Consider the following 19,408-nt stretch of genomic DNA (forward strand, 5'->3'; position numbering starts at 1 on the left):
GACCTGCCTCTGACCCTAAACCACTACTTCCTTAGTAAAGCATTATTTCATTCAGAAATAATTCATTCACTCACTCAGTCCTTCATTCAGTTATTTCACACAGAATTTTGGAAGAGCGCTTTTAAGTAAAAGAGTGACTCAGTATCTTACATCCCTGCCCTCCAAGGGACAGCGAGTGGGACAGACATCCCCGACAGAGGGGAAGGTGTGTGCTATGTTTCACAGCTCAAAACCCAGTTTCCCAGTTCATAGTCCCTTTATTTGTGTTTGTAATGATAGCAGCAGTATGCATTTGTGTTTCTGATGTGGATTTAACATAGCATCTTGAGCAGACATACCTATAGATGAGGGGTTGCTTATATGTTTTATTTCCAATTGCTAAAGAATGGGTCAGCTTTGAATTTTAAAAGTTACTCCTTCAAGAGTGAATTATTTATATACTTATTTTCCTCAAAAACTGCCAACAGTGATGTTTATTTCAGACACGTTATGTTGCCTTCAGTAATAGCAGAAATTTTTGGAAAAAAATCACAGATTTCTGTTGTCATGGTACCACTTTTTTTGCCCATCTAGAACTGATCCTTATGATATGAAAGCACGAAAATCGCAGGAAAATTATTTGCTTTATCTGTATTTGGAGAAATTTTAATAAACTCATTAGCTTCATTGGGTCATTATCATTATTAAATAGGAAAAAACCTGCAGTCAGAGTAGCTCATCTATGAGGGACATTAGACTTGGATTAGAGTTTGTGTTTGTGGTGGTTTTTTTAATCCATATGTCAGTTTCTTGAATTGATATTATACCTGTCAAAATAAATCACCACCCAAATTTCACCAAAAGAATAGCAACCACATAGATTTTCCTAATACAAAAACATTATTGGTGAGATGGAAGGCTGAACTATATTTGATGAATGGTTTAACATCCAAGTCATCTTTATTTTTATATTCCTAATACAGCAGTACCCTCAATGAGTTCTAATTAAAACGTTACTGCGGCTTGATGAAATACTACTCACGGAAATGAAATCCAGATCAGCATGTTGGTTAATTTCTAATCATTTACCCTATAAGAGTAAAATACAGTTTGCAGTCCTTTCACTTGCTAATCACAAGGGTGTCATTATGCAGTCTCTGCTGTCTACCTCCAGAAACAATCAGTGAAAAAATTATTGGAAATTTAACTACAAATAGTTGCCCAAAGAAGAGTTCCAATCTGCTACTCTAAATTTAATTAAGTGCATATTCAGTTTTTGCTCTTTTTTCCTGCCCTGATTAAATTCTTGTTGCAGGTTGGGAACAATTTAAATAGATTTCAGTATAAAATTAAGGAATTTAGTTTAGTGTAAACGGGTGGGTGTCTACGTGTGCGCTTGCTGCAAGAGCAAATTGAAGGGAATTGCAACATCTCATTTCCCTATATGCTAGTAAGGATAATCAGAAAATAGACAATAAAGAAGGCATTAGTAATGATGCTGTACATATTGAAATGAGCGAAAGTAGGAAACTAATTAAAAATAACCTAAACACCACACTAAAAAAGTGTTTTCTGCTTATCCATAGCAAATCAGAGTGATGGAAAGAATGATCAGTGTATGGAAAGTCAGTGGCAAGGTCAGAGGAAAGCCCAAAGAGATGCACCTCTTCTAATCACTAAATTTTCTATTTTAAAACCCCCTTTAGTTTCTTGCAACATTAAAATAGTTTGTCTCTCTTTTGGAAGGTTTTCTTAGCAGCACCTCTGCAAGACTTGTACCTGGGCTAGCAATAGTGTCTTTCAGGCATAACATGAATGAAAGTATAAAGGGGCAATAAAAATATGTGGGTTTAACATGTTTTTTTCTGTTACTGGCCCCTTTCTGTGTAGTAATACTTTCATATTGAAAAAGACAGTTGAATGATTTCAACTAATGAAGACAAATATAATTCTGGTTTCTGCTAATAAAAGATCAATCTTCACCACCAGAACTGCTCAAGAATGATATTTATGAGGACAGTGATCACGTATGATTTTATGCTTTTAACACTCTTTTTATAAGAGTGCTAAATCCAAGCTTTTTATGTAGTGTAAATAAATTGAAACTGTTTCTCCTTATATTTCTAGACCTTCTGCTCAGTCCAAAGCCTGCCTTGCTTGCCAAATTTTAAATACCTGTCACTATGAAGTATGTTTTGAGCCCTTGGCTGATGCATTTCCTCTAGTGAATAGAATTTTTTGTCTACTTAATAGGTGCCAAACTGGAAATTTGTTAATAAATTTAAATTACTGCCAACTTCCTCTGGCTCCTTTTGTTTCAGCAAAATTGGATCTCAGAGGAGATACATATCTATACCTCCTTCATGTCTCAATACTAATTAAGTAATATGGACTTAATTAAGCAGAAGGCAGGCTCTGCAAATATATAATGTATTAGTAGGTAGCATCGACCTCCTTCTTCGCATGACTTATAGATTACTACCACATAACATTTGCTAGATCACCATCTTTTCATTTGCTGTACCATCCAGCCTGCCCAACTACGTGATTTGGAATGTTTTGGACCTGCAGCAATTACTAAAACAACAAAAAAGAGTTGCTACTGAATCAGATAGGTACCATTATAAACTCTTCTTACTAAGGCAGCTATAGTTCCCAGCACAAATAAAACTTCTCAAGCATGAGAAATGCAAGCCTGTCCTTCACCTGACTGAACTCAGTCTCACACAGAAGTAGTGTGTGGGATAACAGTGTGAACAAGCCAGCTCACAGAGGAGGTGAAGCTAGGTGTAAACCTTGCTTTCCATGTCGCATTTTAGATATCTGAAGAATAGAGGCATTATTATGATCTGCTGACAACCTATGCTGTGTTAGCCTTGGAAATACGTGAGTGGCAATAGGATAAAAAAAGAAGCCCTTACAATGTTAACATATTTTGTTTTGACATTTTTTCCTTAGAAAATTAAGTGCCTGAAATGTGATGAACAAGTCTAGCAAAACAAAATTCAGTATTCCCTGTGCGGAAGGAAGAGGATGTGCAAAATAATTTGGGATGTAATTGATCTTGGTTGGAAGCTTTCAGCAAGAAATTGTAATAAGTACATGAATGATGCTAGGAAACTCCTGCTGTGTTAGCTTCAGGTTAGTCTTAGATTTACTTCAATGCTCTTGTGCCCCACAAGATTTCTTTTACTTGTCTTTTGTGAGCCGAGAGGAAAGAACAAAGCTGGAAGCAGGATTATGCTAATGCAAAGATTTCCAAAGTGGAACAAATGAAGTCATTTAAGCTGTGTCTGAACTGCAAGAACCACAGTGGCAACTCCTTCTTGAAACGAGTCCCTTGTTTTTTCTGAGCTTGTGGGCTGGGGGGAAGCCATAGCATGTTGCAGACAGGTTCCCGAGCTGCAGACCCACCGGGCATCTCCCCTGCCATCTGTATAGAGCCTAAGAGAAATCACGTCATTGTGTGAAATACTGATTTTTGTCTAGTTAACTTGGCACCGAAGCAAATGTATTCAGTTATCATTTGGGATCAGCAAAAGATACTGGTTACAGATCAGGGAATATGACTTCTTATGACCACAAGGTCAAATCAGGCCCAAGTACTCACTAGGGCTTTTAGGTAATGTTGCATTCGTTATTTAACAGATCAAATAGTGTCCAAATACTTTCTTTTTATATGTGTTTTTTCTAGAGTATAATGTGACTGTGTTGGTCAATACTTTTAAGTTCTTGTTAGCTACTTTAACTACTTTCATTACACTTACAACAGAGCCCATTAAAATTTTATTGTTTTACTACATATATTCGCCATGTAGTGAGTATATTATAGTATATTTACTGTACTGTAGTAACCTTATTCTTCACTTCTCACCCAAAATAATCATAGGCTGCACATTTACCCTCATTAAAATACTGTCTTTAATTTTTATTTCTGAGCAGCGTGTGTCACCAAAACATTTATAATCGAGTGGTTTCGAAATACCAGCACACCTACAACGCAGTTTAGTTAACGTCAAACCAAATTTATGTTGTTGTTTCTTTAATCTTCAAATTTAACACATAACATCAGATCTTCACTTGGTGTACATCTATATAGGAGCATTCAATTAATAAAGCTGCGATGATATTCAGCGTCAGAGTATTTGACCAAAAGGATTTTCAAGTAGATTTGGAAAAAGAGATTTCTGCTTATATTTTTCTCTGCAGCATCAATAAGAAAGCACTCGTAAAGAGAAATCAAGTCATAAAGATTCTGACATCCACAAGACACACACATGCACATAACAGAACACACATAAGAATGAAAAATGTACCCTCATCTCCGTGCACTTCTCTATAATTTAAGAGAGGAGATACATGGTGTGACAGGGTTAAATTCTGCAAGATACAGAATTCTCTGGACCTGATTTGACACAGACAGCTTTAAACATATCAATGTCCTCATTACATTCTCAAACAATAAGAGAATTGGTTCAAAATTAGACAAGATTTATGGAGATGTCATACTACTATAGAAATCCAGATAATATGAAATTTCTGATGAAGTAGTTTTCCATCTCATTAATCCTACTGTAATTATGAAAGAAGCTTCACTTGCATCTCTAAACTTTTCAAAAGTGCAGGCACTCTCCTAAAGTTAAAAATTGGAAAGATGTAAATGCATGCAGTGCATGTATTGACACTAATCAGCTATGGCCACCTTGCACCTCTGAAGCTACTAAAAGCTGATCACTGATTAGCTTCATGCAGCTATTTGAGTAGTTTAATGTTCCCTTTTCCATATTTTCTACGCTTTTGCATAACCTGACAAACCTAAAGGTAAAGGCTTTAAGAGAATGAATGGAAATTTAGAAAAGGGATTAGTGGTATTGTGCTTCATTAAACTAATCCGGCACTGATGAGGGCTGTCAAGCAGTCTTGAAAGATTTTTATTTATTTTTGCTTCCCGTGGAGAAAGATACATTGCTACAACACGCCATAAAGGACTCAGTTGTGCACACATGTTATTCCTCTCCTCGTTAAAACAAGTAGCCACATCTATTTTTTGCGGTCGTTAGCAACAAGCCCTAATCTTTCAATAACCGATCCTGGATTTTGAAGCTAGTTGACCCTGTAATACTTTTTCATATAACCCCTCCTAAAGGATACTATTTAAACATTAATTGCTACCCTTAGAGATCTATGTGAATAACGCATCTGTCCTCAGGCTTTAATAGTAATAAAGATATAATGGCTTAAAGGATTTCTGTTTTATTCTATGCCATAAGAATAGCAGCAGTATGTGTTATCACAAAATATAAAAACAATAACTTAATCCAAAGGAGACTACAAAACAATTCAATTATAGAGGCACTTACTATCTATTAGCATCCTGGGGCCGTCGCCCCTTCCCATTGCCTTGAATGAGGCTCCTACACAACAATAAAAGATCAGGCCAACATTGCTGCTGTCAGCTGAAATGCGTGTCAGGGTACCAGGTATCAAAAGAAATCTAATGGCTACTTATGGCCTGATGGCAGGCGAGATGATGGGACTTTCTCTTAAACAGATGTCAACAACAAAACCCAGTCCATCAACAGGCACTAACTGACATCCTTTCTGACAGCCGCTCTCCTTTAAAAGGCATCCCTGAAAATTTATGGGAAAATTTACCCAAAAGTTGTCAGTATGACAGTTTTCACGACAAATGAAAATGAAATGAAGAAAAGCATGCTTATTTTTCTCTAAACCCCCCTCCAAAAGGAATAATTGAAAATCAGATATTCAATTGCCATTTAAACTACATCTTTACTTAGTCTCGGTGTTCTACCGAGACAGCTAATTTCTGTCTCTTGTGCACAACGCAACCTAGAGGCAGAGAGGACAGGAGTAGGTAGTGAGGAAGAACATGTGTAGCTCATCTGCACAAACTGAGGACGTGCAGAGGCCAGGCTTTAAATGGCCTCATGCTAAGATTTTCAATAAGGCTTAAGGAAGTCGGGTGTTTGCTTTCACTGGGAACTGTGTGTCAGAGTCCTTTGGGCTTCTCTAGAAAGCTCAGCTTAAATTAAACAGAAAAATCCTGGGCATTAACCTTCTCAGGGTTGGTGTTCCACCAGTTCTGTTTATTTTGACAGGCTGCCTGCATAGAAAGTGGTTCCTTAGATTTAGGCCTGGATTTCCAACAGGGATCTCAATTTGTATTCTCAGTGCCAGCAGGTCTCTGTTAAGAGCAATTGTGATTTTTTCAATCTTAACTCTTAACAAATTCTGAGTTCCCTGGTTTGGGTATATTGGGATGTTATAATACAAATCAATGGACATTTTTTTTTTAAAAAACACTACAAAGCTACTTGAATTAACACAAATGCTAAGATCTGTTCTAATGGCTCAAATACATGTTAGTTTAATAAGCAGGCAATCACAGTTTTGATTAAGTGAAACACTACAAAAATGCCTTTTACTGCTTCATTTTCAGACTCCAGAATTCTTTGTCACAGCACCAGACTATGCACTGTCTTATTGCTGGAACATAATCACCTTGGATTTAACTTGCTGATTAAAACGAAATACTGAGAAACCTCCACAGCAGACAAAACCATACACTGCTCCTCCACAACCACTGCATTCTTCAGCAGCCTCTGTCGTCTGATGTAAATAGGCTGATGAAAGCACGAGGGTGGATGTTTTCCCTTGCATTTGGATAAGAAAATTTTGTATCAGGTAAATAGCTATCCCTGAAGACTGGGAAAGGAAAGCGTCCCGTGAGAGACCACCTATTACTGTATAAAAGCGTAAGCAAAGTGTTCTAAATAGGGAATTCAGGGACAAAAAAGGGAACAGAAGGCTGGGTACCTTTGGAAAGATACAGGTAAAATGTGAAGAAAGAATAAGTGTAAAAGGAAGCTGGAATTTGGAAGCAGTGCAGATGCAGGCAGTTGTTGCTGTGCCACAGGCAAGGTGAAAGGAATGGATAGGTTAACAGCAAACAGGATGGTTTTGGTGAGATCCCAGAAGATGAAGTGATTCTGTACAACAAGGAAGGAAGGACGGAAGGAAGGACAGAAGGAAGGAAGGTCAGAAGAAAAAAAAAAAAAAAAAAAAGAAAATCAGTTCCAAATGGATGTGTAAGCAAAGGATTTTCCATGAGAGATGGAGGGTTGCAGAGTATTGAACGATTGGAAAAACAGAATGACTGTTTAATCATGGATTTGAAATTTAAAATTCTACTACTTCTGACAGCATGGTTCTACTTTAAAAAATGGGTATGTAAATGACATTTTCTGCCTCAACAGATCTATAAACAATGCTAGTTCTGTGTTAGATCTGCTGACTTGAAGGTGAACCCTTCCCCCTTTTTTCTTGTCTTTTAAAAAAAGCAGCACTTACTCTTTGTAACAAAACTTGATGGTGCCCATGCCAGGAAGAAGAAAACAAAAGACAGATTTTCATTTTTATATTATATTGGCCTCGTGGTGCTACTAAGATAAAACCGTATTTTGCTCTTAAGGAGTCCTGTCAGACACAGTTCACGGAGAGATGCAGACTTTGCTGCTTTTTTGGTGCCCCTTTGGAACCTCCGTAAAAATACTAATTCACAGATTCAGTCCTGAGCTTCTGAACATCCCTGTTCTTGGTCCTTCTGTGCTTCCTGGCGCTGCTGCCCAGAGAGTGAGGGAAACAACTCACAGACAGGCAGCAGAAGGTTCAGTCTTGTTACTGACATCTGTTCAAGCCATTACACCCAGTACAAACCAACTAAAAAGCATTGCCAATGTTACACAGATGGCCTTCAGTTTAAACTTGCAGTTTAAGAGCAATGGCTGATACCCAAAGTCTAAAAGACTTGCTTGTCAAGATGTCCTTTAATGACTCCCTGATCAGGATGAAAGAGAAATGTGGTCAGCAAAGCTAAAATCAAGTTTCTCAGCAGACATAATGTGAGCATAACCCATAGATGTAGTATCAGCACTGCCCATACATAGTCACGTCCCTACTAGGGAGGTTATACAACACCAATACATCACTCCAGAGATAAGAGTACATTCTGTAGAAAGTGGTGTAAAAGCTCCCATTTTGGACAATCAACAGCAGTGAATGTTTTAGTGGTATAAAGAGGGCTATCTAAACCTCGTCTCTGAATCTTAACTGACGCACCTTTAATAAGACTCCGCCGACACAGCAAATGAGTTTCTGCAAGGAAAACAAATCTGCCATCCTTGTATCACCTCCCAGAATAATCCATCTCCCTCCTCCTGCTGGCAGTGAGTGTGGCTGAGATGGAAATATAGGAAAAACAGCAGTGAAGTATCTGCAGAACTAAATATTATCAATAAATATTTTTGTAGTTTCATCAGTGTGGTTTTAGCTGCTTGTCGCCCTGCAGTAAACAGTCGCCTCCAGTCTGACATGCAGCAGAGCTTTGAAGTACTGCATGTCAAAGCAGTTTGACTGGCAACACGTGGCATAGGAAGGAGATGCCCTTGAGAAGATGAAACCTGCCTCCCAAGTGAAGCAATATTTAAAGCGCCTCTGAAATAGCTTAGGAAACCTAATTTCTTAAATCATTCATGGGGTATTTGGGGTTTTTTTTCCAAAATAAATTATTTGTCATTGTACGCCCTGAAATAACTAATCCATTTCACAATTTTTCTCAGGCAATCCAACAGCTTTTGCATTCAGACAGAGTGTTGTAAAGTCCAGGAAAACACACCAAAAGCGAATTTGTCCTTCTTATAAAACCAGCTGAGAGGAAGTTGGCTTTTGGACATGGCGAATAGGATGAGATGATCTAGGTGGAAACACTGAGCAATTCCTGACATTCATTATTGATCACGCTCAAATTAACCCCCCTGTATTTGTGCTTATCACATATTCTTTCAGTTTTGAGAATGCTCATCATTATTTTTTCTTATTTCATGTCACAGCTGTTTGTTCTTTATTTCTATGACATTTTAAAGAGCTGATTATATATTTGCAGTTATTACTTATATATTTTAATGGAGAAAAATTAGCCAAGGGTTTTAGTTACTCAGCAGAACTTCCTCCAATTATGAATAAACACAAACCATATTTTTAAGAGTACTTTGGTCCTTTATCATCCTTGCTGTGTTCTTATTTGATAATTCATCTTTTTCCATTACTGTGCTGTCATAGGCTTTATTGTCAGCATTAGCACAGCACAACATGTTTTTCAAGCTGAAACTTGAAAATAAGATATTAGAGTTCTCTTGTGCTGATCATCAATGATACCCAAAGCAGATCCAGCAGAAGTGTCAAGGGATTATTTGGTAATACGTTGACTTTTATTCATACTAGTTTGTCTTTGTTTATTTCCAGAATCATGCAATTCTGAGTACCCCGACAAGGATGAATGGATATCCTTCCACCAACTATATTCATTTGCACAGTCACTCCAACTGATCTGATTTAGAATTTTACCATTTAAAAAACAATTTTCACCGATGTCAATAAAATTGATAAAGGAGTTGAGAATAATTTCATCTAGCAGTCAGCAAATAGACTTGTCTGGGCTTTTCATCCACACATTTTCCCCAGTGTTTAAGTCCTTCTAATCTTAGGATTCTCCAGCATAGAACCGAGCACTGAAACCTAACTGAATTGAAGGTGGTGTAAATTCAGACCCAATTAAATTTATTAATAGGTAATACCAAGCACAAAAACCTAATGGTAGTTCAAGAAAAAAAATATGAAAGTGATTGAAGTGTTGATCTCAAGGGACATATCTAAAAGTTAAGGGGAAAAAAAGAACATTTTCCTTTCTTTACTTTCTCTTTTCTTCAAAAAAAGGCACAAAACTAAAATATTTTCTTCTTTTGTGGAACTTCTCTTTAAAGCGAACACAAATAAAGAGGGATATAAAAAAAAAAAAGAAGCAAATCTCAACCATGAAAACCATTCAGAATCCAAAATTTGTCTCGTAGAATATATTAATTACTTCATAGACTAGTTTTGAATCTTCTAATTAGTTAAATGAAACAGAAACAATCTTTTTTTCTTGTTTTGAACCATCTTGATACCCTGTGTCACATTCTTAACCTCAGAATCCTGTTTGCTTTCACATAAAGATTAATGGATTATTTATTTTTTTTATAAGCAGAGATGAAAAATGAGGCAAGTTGTATCAAGTGGTGCTTAGAAAATTGCTAAACTCTTCAAGGACACAAAGGATCCCATAATCTTTCTCTTATCTTTTATATCAATCCTTGCTACATAAGCAAAATGTGTCATACCGGTAGGGTAAGCTTCTGTTGCACCAGTTTGGGAACTTCAATATACGTTAGTTATACAGAGTTGGTAGTTTCAGTTCAGCTGAAGAGCAACCCAGAGTTTCCCCAATACCAAATGCTCAAAAGGAAGGATGCAATTACTAAAAATATGAAGTATCTAAAATGCTCATTATTATATCAACAATATAAAATTCAAGCAAATGAGCGTTCAGATGAACCTCAATGATTTGATGCAAGACTTCCTGTTTAAAAACTGTCAAGTCAGAAAAAAATCTCTCCGTGGCTGGCAGAAAATTATCCCAAGGTCACCATGTTACATAAGCAATCACGAAAAAGCTCATCTGACAGCAGGCAGCTCATGCTGACTCCCCATCATGCTACAATCTCTATTTACCTTTCGGCCAAAGTCATGTTCTAGTTTCACTTCAGTAAGGAGCTCTGTATTAACCCCCCTAAAAAACGTTTTTAGGGTAAATGCACAATTTGAATTGGTTAAGGAAATATTTTATATTAATACCAGAGTTATCAGCACACCTGAGGTAGGAAATAAACAATTCTGCAAAGAAATCCACCACTGACTGGTTTTACTCAGCAGCCACAGATAGAAAAGATGATCTAATTAATATTTCGCTTCTCTGTCTGAAAAAATTTCACATTCAGATTTGGACTTCATCATGACAAATGAAATATTAAGCTATATTTCAGCCTTAGCTTTTTTTTTTTCTCTCTCCAAGATTCAGCTTCCACTCTGTTTTCAGAAATATTGCTCCACTTCCTCCTGTTCAGACATCTAAATTCCATTGTTTTTCTTCTGCTGCCTGGTTGGGTAAAGTGATGTCTACTGAAAAGGAGCCAGCACTCTTTCAGTAAGTAATGAACGCTAGTATTCTTATGGGGAGTGTTCTTATCCACATATGAAAGATTACATTTGTATTAAAAAAAGTATTGCATGAATGTTCAGGACAGAGCAAGCAAAAGAGATGATGAACACGGACAAGTTGAAAGGCAAAAAAAAAAATCTCAAAAAAAATCCCTGGCAAATAGATTTTCCTTTTTTAAAGTTGGTGCAGAACTCTGACTGCCTTGTTAAACAAAAGGGTGAAAGTGTATAAAAAGGTAAAGTTTATAAAAAGGGTAAGGTTTACACCACCATGTTCCCATGGGGATCTCAGAGAGACACATTTTCAAAAGGTGCACTCAGTAGGCAAATACAGACATTGGGATATTTATGGCTGATTTGATTAGTATCCTTTAATATTATATGTACACAGGGATTTATATTAAAAAGTTTAAGATGTAATAATAAACTGCATATACAACTTGCACCGATTTTACCTGTGTTCAGTTATAAGGTATGACAGAACTGAAGGAAAGTGTTAAGCATCATAGCATCCCTGGAGAATTGTAAGAATAAGAGAAGGCATGATTTGTCAGCAGCATCGAGGGCATCCAAAGTGGTAGTGGGAATACTATTTAGAGCTTAATATCCAACTTTCTGTACAGAATTAGAGCTCAGGGTGAAAACAAAACGATGCCACAAGTGTTCTAAAATGTCTGAGGGAATTTTTATGTGTTTCATATGAACCTCAACTACTTAAAATGGCATTGCTCTTTCTCCAGATTTTTCCCTAGAGTTAGAGTGCACAATTTCAAATATGGCCTTTTGAGCACACGCTGTCCATTACCACGTGATAAGCAAACATTTATCGTCTGTTTATCCTTGTCATCTACCTTGGAATATAACATAAGTAAATAAGTATGAATAAATAAATAAATAAAAGTTCTACAAACATTGTGTGCAGTCCAACGTATGTGAAACTGTCTGAATATTTGAAATTAAAGATTTTCCCATCTTTTCTGTTTAAAAAAAAATAGCCTACTTTTTATGTTTTAATTAGGATAACAGAAAAGTTATCAATCCTATTGCTAGTACACTAGCAATTATGTATTTTTTTAAATGCTACCTAAAAATAAAGAAATAATCAATAGTTCAATTAAAGCTACAGTCATCTTTGAGTAATTCATTACAGTATTTTTTGTTAGGTAGACTTAAATGTTTATCCTTTTTTCTCCAGCAAAAAAGAAAATTTAATTGAAATGTTTTCTCTCTGTTCAATCCTTATTCTTGTCCTGCCTTGGTTAGCTCTCTTCTTATTATTAATAGCACCTAAGTGAAAATATGGGAGTTCTGCGGCTTGCCTTCTTAATAATGAATAAAGGTGATGCATTGTATGAAACTGCCTCAATAATTTACAAGGTAATATCAAGCAAAGACTAACTGTAGTGGTCTGCAGAAAATATATTGCATTAAAAAATGATTTATAAGCTGCATAGATGTTAAAATGCTAAACTTAAGCACTGAGTTTCTAGTCTATTAGAAATGTTAAAGTTTTAACACTAAGCATGGCTGTTTTCTTACTTGTTTTAAGTTGTAAATTATTTTCTAGTCATATCTTTTCTTTTTTTTTTTTTTAATATTTAGAGATAGAGTACACGTTCCTCTGACAGAATGCCCTTTTACCTTCAATTCTACTTTTAAAAAGACAGAAAAAGGGATAGAAGAGTTCACTATAATCACTGCTTCTGTTTTTGAATGTAAAGGCTAATGCTGTATGTCCCAGGTGGAAAGCAACATGATGCCATCTATCCCCCTGCATATATCTGGAAAGGACAAAAGTACAGTCACTGATGTACTTCTAAGAGATTTTTCTCTCTGATTCTTCATCACAATTGAAGACAACTTGTTTTCATCTGAACTAAAAGACAGCTTCCATCAAGGAGTGGTCTCAACCGTTTCTACTGCTTCTGCATTCATTGCACCCCATGTGACAGACAGAAAATGAGATTGCTTACACTCGTGGTGAGGAACTGTTCCTGGGATGATATGGGAATAGCATTTAGTTAATCAAGGGAATGCTAAAGAACACTTCTTGCCCTCTCGTTTCAGTTTTTTGCCTCTATCACACACCCTATATGTCCTATCGACTTTTATTGCTTTACCAGCCTGCATAGTAAATGATTTGAAGTTCCACTGAACAGGTGACTCTTGTTTTATTTTGTTCATGAGGATCTGATTGCTATAGGGATGATCATATAACAGAGAAAATTTCCTGCTTTCTAAATACCAAATGTGAGTTAGAGAATTAAGCACCCTTAAATAGTTTCTTTTCAAAGTGTGACCATCACAATTATTTCTACTGCTTTTAGCTGACCAAACATAGATTTTCAGAAGAGACATGGTGTTCAGAATCCTCCTTTTCTCAGGATACCAACCACCTGAAAAATCAGCTGCCTGAAATTCAGAAGATGGAAGAGCAATCCCCTATAAAGTGTCTTCTATTCGATACTCAAAGACTAAGTTATAAAATGCATCACTAGTTTTGATTATTTGGCATATATGTATACACATACACACAGGTTAAAGTATGAAATTATTTAAAATAATATATGGACATTAATATGAGATGACTCATGCTTACTGTGTTTTATGAAAGTGTCTCCAAACCGAGTAATGAATAACACTGGCTAGAGTTATAGAAACCCTGATCCCTGCAAGGCTTTCCAATGCTATCCATCCTATGAGATTTGAGTTCTAGCCAGTTAAACAGATTAAATGAAAAGACAGTATGAAACAGAACATGATTCTGGCAAAAGAAATAATAATCAGTGGAATATTAATCATCCAGTCAGAGAAAATAAACAGATTTAGACCAATCGCACAGTTCAAGCGCAGGCTAGAGGAACAATACTCATAAGAAAGAGTTTCAAAATTATACCTAGGCATAAACTTACTGAGAATAATGTTGATAACACCGCTTTAGTTGTTGCTAAGCAATGTTTACAGTAGTCAAGGACTTTTTCATCTTTCCATAGAGGCTGAGAGGAAGCACAGACAGGACAAGCTGCCCAAAGGAACATTCCATACCATAGACGTCATGCTCAGTATATAAATGGGGGTTGGCCAGGGGGCAGAAATCTGCAATTGCTGCTCAGGACAGGCTGGGAAACTGATCACTGGATTGTGAGAGCAACTTGTATCACTTTATTTTGTAAATTCTTTTACCATGATAATGGTTATTATTTTCCTCTCTGTTACTGTTCTATTAAACTGTCTTTATCTCAACCCATGAGCTTCCCCACACACAGACCTTTTCTCCCTCTTCTCCCTACCCTGCGGAAAGGGGATGAGTGAGTGAGCAGTTGCGTGGTCCTTGTTGCTGGCTGGCATTAAACCATGACAAGAGCAAAAAGACTTAAATCTGTAGCCCTTTTCTTCATTCTGTCCCTGCAGAAACAGGCAGTGATCCTTGCTGGGAAGGAGACATAGGTACCTTATTCCCTTGCACGCAGTACTTGTATCATGACAGTACAGCATAAGGAAAGACATTTATTAACCGCGACACAGCCACATACAGAAGAGGTAAAGATTATCAGATGAGCAATGTAAACAGTTCAGCTTTTACACCTGACGTACCCCATGTACCAGGACATGAGAAGGGATATTTGAGGAGAGCAACAGTGTCAGTGAATTCTGGCACTAGTGAGCTACTTGCAGTAGGCAGTAACTGCCAAACTGTTCTTGGGAATAGTAAACTCTAAGCTGCAATTTATATGTATTTGCAATTATAAATAAAAGTCCCAATATAAACGACGATGAGTAAGAATTTGTGCATATGTATATTTCCTAATTTTGTATTAATAAGTTTAGATGACAGAGTCTGGAAATAAACCATACAGTTCTGAATCTGGGAGAGTCTCTAAGATGTGTGTTATTCTCATAGATGCAGACTGCAACTTATATTTTCAAAGTCATTAACACTGACTTTTTAGAATGACACCGGTTCTGCAGAATGCAATATAACAACAAGAAGTCTGTACGTGTCTTTGTCCTGGTAATGATGAGATATAATTTTCTGACTTGGAAAAAAACAGCAAAGGCAACATTATAGTGTCATATTGCAATTAAGTTTAAAAAACAAAACACAAAATAAGAACAGAGTAACACAAAATATTTACATCTCTCAAGACAATGCTGCCACACTATATTGTAAACAGTGGTTTACATTATGTATTTCATGGTTAGACATAAGAGTATATCCTGTATTTTGTTGCTAATTCTATCAAATGAATGGTATTGAGTACGCCAGCTTAATTTGTCTCCAAAACTTTCTCTTTCTTTGTTTGGAGTTAATAGTCTTTGCACATATTTAAGCAGAGTTCATATATGAAAATTGCAATATAAGTTCAGAATAGCAATGTTATTGCAACAGTGGTCACCATAAAAATGTCATAATTTACATAAGATATAGAAACAGAATAATAGCACCATCCTTCTAACTGACTAATATCCTAACGCATCAAAAACCATATAAAGCTCAAAATAGTTCAGAAATCAAATAAAACTTGATGTACTTGAATCTTTAGATGGAAGGAATAATTTGACCAAATTTCATATTTTTGAGCTCTAATGCTGAATTTAATCCTCCATTTAACACTTGGGAAGTTTAGTGCATAACTATAAAGTACATTTTAAAATGTTAAATCTGCTTCACTTTCCCCTTCATTCACCAAAGCAATAATTGCAACCTTTGATGCCAGGCCTCTTTTATTAGCTCATTTAGGTAAGGGAATTTTTGGTCATCAACTCAGACGAATATTACCTAAAAACTTTGCAAAAATTGTCTCTTACTTGAAAAGTACCGTACAAAGATGCTACATGAATCCTCTATTCTCACTGGCATCTGATACAGATCAATTCACATGGTTCCCCATCCCTGTCAGCTATTGTTAAACTGATATTTGTTATGTGAAGGTGTCAGAATCCAATACTCCCTGACCAAGTTCTTTTAGCTATTCCACACATGGAGGGTCCAATGTTTAATATCAAATTTACTTATTTAAAGTTAGTAGATGTTACACAGACTTTCTGATTTAACACAGCAATACCACATATATTGCATAATACAAAATAAATGTAAGATACACTTAGCAAAATATATATCTAGCAATTGGAATAAATAGTTTAATTACAATACCAGTGTGATTGCCACTGCCGGTCCCTGGAATACGCTGATCGTTGCTACACTGGAAATGAGTAGGTGAGTTACAGTCAACTCAAACCCATTGCTCTCTTTGAAATACTTATAGTATTTAGGTTTTACACCCTTTGTTGGGCTGAGCCACATATTCACTCCCACCAGGCTGGCCTTGCTAACTCAGGGACATTCACGCTCTTTTCATAAGCTCAAGGAGAAACATTTACAGCACCAGCTGATCAAGGTCAGCTTCTTTGTGACATCTGGGCTCAGTCTCACCCTGCATCAGTCCCTGGGCTTCAGGGCACATGGCCCTCCCCAGCTCCTCTCAGCCTTCTTCCATTTTATGTATTTATTGGTCAGTCACAGAAGATCAATCTTATGAAATATATTGTTACAAAACTTCCTATTTTAACATGCATAAGCATAAAGCAAAAGAACGGCCATACAGATATCCTTCCTTACCCTGAACTGCTATATATACCCAGAAGATATTCAAGTGGCTACTCACTCTTTTATTGTGATGTATTGATAATTTTTCAGGTACCAAACCTGCATATGTTGTCAAATGTCATAGAACCATTTAAGCTGCAGAATCTAGACCTGAAGAACTGCAAATGAAGCAGCTTAGTGAAAGATGCTTTTACAGATAAGATAGTGCAAGTCCACGAAGGAAACAGGGCATTCCAGATACACTGCTTAATAAATTTTGGCCTGTAAGCGACCTTCTAAGTGCATGCTATGTACACCTGTAAAAGGCAACCCGCCTGGAATTCGACGGTATCAATTACTCTTCGTTAACTGCAGCTTTGTTCAGGATTTTTCTCCAGCAATAAAGCCATTCTGCAGTATTTAACTGAAATAATTAAGTGAAATAATTTTTCAATTCAGTATAAACATTTGCATAAACAGAAGCCAGTATTTGCAGGTTTTAGTCTCAAAAAATTGTTTTTCAGTGGGGAAGATTACAAAATAGGTACCCTACAATATTCAGAGTTACCTATTTTGCCCTGTTCTCTTGTTTAAAACCCAAAGCCGCTAGTGCAGGTCCACACTGGTCACAGTAACAGCTACTAAAGACAAGCTACACTACCAACTCCTGGCAGCATTTCATGTTCAGATCCTTCTTTCAGATGCTCCCAATTAGTCTGTGCAGTAATTACCATTAGAAAAAGTCAATATTTGTCAGAAGCCCTCATTGTCAATTCCCACTACTAATCTTTCTTTCCAAAGTAAAGATGGAGACATGATTTCCAGATCTGTTATGGGTCAGATCACCTGTGAAGTTAAATTGGTTTTAATCAGATTCCACTGAATTATAGCGCTCAAGATCCAGCTCGTTCTCCTTTTTCTGTTTATTTTTCTGAACCAGATGCTATCACGCCACAAATTTACCAGCAGAACAGTAACAACGGTAATGATATAGTGCTAGAGGATAGTGATTTTGTTTTCCTGGCACATAATATAAATTTTCTTAGAAGACTAACATTTTCAGGCAAGTATTTGACATCCAATTATTTAAGTAGATATATTATTACGAAACGATGCTTCAGTAATTTTCTAAGGCAAAATAGCAAGGGGGAGACAGAAAGAGATCCGGAGGGATAGAGTGAGAAACCAGGTTACTTTTACAAAGGTTCCTTCCCTATTTCAGATAGTTTATTTTCATTGTTTATCCTTGTTTAACTCATGAAGAGAAAGGTGAGATATCCAGACTGATAGATCGTAGCTTTAGGATATTCCTTTCAGAGAGCAAGTTGCAGGCTCTCCACGTAGTGACTGAAATCTGAAATGAGTTAATGTGGCAGAAATGCATCCTTGAGGCTACAGTTGTCACAATATATGTACTGATTCGCTAATATCATTCCATTAGATCCTTTATCCTGATATGTTTTTATACAACCAAACTCAAATTTAGCCACCTCTTATGCCATTATACTATTACGTTGTTACAGGGACAGTAAAGGATAATTCCTTTGGTTCAAGACTTGACAATTCCTCTCCAGGCCAACAAGTTAATAAAATTCTAAATGTATTCGTAAGAAAATATTTATATAAATCTGGCTTTTAGATTCTGGGAAAGAAAGTTTCTTCCTAAGTAATTATAAAACCTTGTCTCTTTAGGCAGCAACAGAGTCTGACAAGATTTTTGCAATGTTTTTGTGAATTTTAACTTTTATTAATGAAAACTTTTAACTGATATAGAAGCATCAGCTCATAGGAATAATTGTTTAGCTGATAAAGCTGTTAATTTAACTCCTATTTGAAACTCTACTAAGCTTATTGCTGTGTGCCTGAAAAATACCCAGCAGAGTTATTAAGCAATATCATAATTGATTGGTCTTTATGAAAATCGGATTGTGTCTTTAAAGAAAAATAGACAAAGAAAGAAATGCAGAGCCAGGAAATGAAATTTTGTCTATTTATGTAGGTACCTAATTATTAAAGCTTTAATAATAATTATATATTTGTTAGCAATTTTCTCCACTGGTACTTTTTAGAAGTTTCTGATGGCTTCTTCATGGTTCTTTGTGATACTTACATAGAAACTATGAGGAGAAATTATATTCAGTGATGATGTGAAATCCCTGGGATTTTCTTAGTGCTTAGGACTCCATCTAGGCAGCAGTTAAAACATCTCTGCGACAGAAAACCCCATACAGTTCTACAGATTTTTGAAGACATATGGTAAGCCACATTGGTTTTTTCTCTTCCCAGAGTTTCTCAAGACTAGGCAGGATGCTCAGGAATGAGCATCATTAAAAGTTCATGACACTTTTCCAACCCATAATTCAGATATTTTATGCTTATTGAATTTTAGTGGTCAGCATTACTGAAAGAAGCTTCAGAGCTCCTGAGAGTTGTCTTTGGATGCCTCAGTTAGGAGGACTGCATTGTCCGAGATCAGCGCCCCACTTAGAATTGCAGATATGGCATCTTTTCCAGATTCCCTCCTGAAACTCCTGAGAGAGAGTTAGCATTCTTGAATTCAAATAACACAAAGAGATCCTAATGTAGCTAGAGTCACTAGCTTTTCAGGAAATGAAGGTAACACACCTGCTACAAGGAATAATTACAAATCTCACTTACTCAAACTACCGCTTCTCTCCTCACTATTTTATATACTGTCATTATTTTGTGGATCTTAAAAAGGGAAGTTAA

This window comes from Larus michahellis, chromosome 6 (genome assembly GCF_964199755.1).
Source record: "Larus michahellis chromosome 6, bLarMic1.1, whole genome shotgun sequence".
Lineage (NCBI taxonomy): Eukaryota > Metazoa > Chordata > Aves > Charadriiformes > Laridae > Larus > Larus michahellis.